Source organism: Crocodylus porosus, unplaced genomic scaffold (genome assembly GCF_001723895.1).
Source record: "Crocodylus porosus isolate Cpor-Errol unplaced genomic scaffold, CroPor_comp1, whole genome shotgun sequence".
Lineage (NCBI taxonomy): Eukaryota > Metazoa > Chordata > Crocodylia > Crocodylidae > Crocodylus > Crocodylus porosus.
The window spans coordinates 349,637-350,965 of record NW_017728943.1 but is presented as its reverse complement, the minus strand read 5'-3'; the positions used below and the strand labels follow the sequence as shown (position 1 = coordinate 350,965).

General features: G+C 59.6%; 1 protein-coding gene across 1 annotated transcript in view; it reads right to left on the bottom strand.

Annotated features, from left to right (window-relative positions):
• SP2 (Sp2 transcription factor) overlaps nt 1-93 on the bottom strand; it is a 16,122-nt gene extending 16,029 nt beyond the window's left edge. Inside the window, exon 1 of the mRNA XM_019548357.1 lies at nt 2-93. The gene's annotated coding sequence lies outside the window, so the exon portion shown is untranslated. The remainder of the gene's footprint in view (nt 1) is intronic.
• Nucleotides 94-1,329: the final 1,236 nt, after the last annotated feature.

Below are 1,329 nucleotides of genomic sequence, written 5' to 3'. Positions count from 1 at the left end.
CCCGGCTGCGGCGCAGGCGGCGGCGGCTCCGACCCCCTCACGGCGCCATCTTCCTCCTCCTCGGCCGCCCGGGCACCACCCAACAGGTCCCGCCCCCTCCGGCGAGGCCTGGCCAATCCGTACCCGAGTCGCGCGCCTGCCCGCCAATGAGAGCCTTGGCTGCTCGGCGCTGGCCAATCCTTTCCCTGATGGACGCCTAAGCCGTCCAGCGGCCCCCCCGTGATGGAATGGCGGCTCCACCAATGGGCGACGGCTTTGGGAATGACGGACAGATAGGCGCGTCCAGTGAGAGGTGCGGATTGCTGATGGACAACGCGGCTTTCCAATTGGGAGCGAGGCGAGGCCCTTGCTCCTCTTGTCATGGCTTGAGAAATGGGGGTGTGAAAACCGGACTGGAAAAAGAGGTCGGAGTTAGTGGGGGACACTTGCGACTGGTGGATGCCGGCATGGATTGGCACAGAATGGAGCCATTCAGGGCGAGAGGTGGCTCAGTTGAGCCTCTAGAGGGCGCCCGCCCCGAAAGGGGTGCTGCCTGGTCGGCTCCGCCCGGCTGCCATGGAGCTGGCCGCCGGGGGAGTCTACATCCTTGGAGGTTTTTAAGACGTGGCTAAACCGAGCCTTGGCTGGGAGGATCTAGCTGGGGCTGGTCCTGCTTGGAGCAGGGGGTTGGACTAGACGCTTCCTGAGGTCCCTTCCAGCCTCCTTTTCCCTGATGCTCTGATTGTAGACTACACCGGAGAGAACATGAATGAGGAGCTCCGGTGCGCAAGTGCCTCCTTTGGGAGATGAGTGCCTTTGTCCCTCACAGTCTCCAAAAAGACCCCGAGGTCCAGGTCCATAATGCTGTTGTTGCCCTGCTCCCCCCCAGTCGATGGATATGAAACGCGGGTGACCTGTCATCGTCTTCTCAAGAGCCTAGAGGGGTTAGATGCCCCCAGGAAATCCTCCACATCAAATGGGAGGGTGGCCACACCAGTGTCAGGATCCTTTCTGAAGCTAGGGTTACCAGCCTGGAGTTGGTGATCCTCGACATCATGTGTGGATGCCTGACTCTTGACTCCTAAAACAAGTGCTGTGCTCCCAGCTTAGTAACAGCCTGAGGTCTCGCGGCAGCCTGAGGAACTGTGACAAGGGCACGTTTGAACGCACACCTCGAGAAAATGGATGCCGACATTAAGAGCTAGGAGGAGCTGGCTGCCGGGCGACTTCAATGGCATTGCTTTCTCAAATAAGCAGCGGTCTGTTTTGAGGTAAAGCATCTTGCCCTCAAAGCAGAGAAGAGAGAGCAAAGGAAGGTAAAGGAGAGGAATCTCAGCCTGAGGCCTGGTC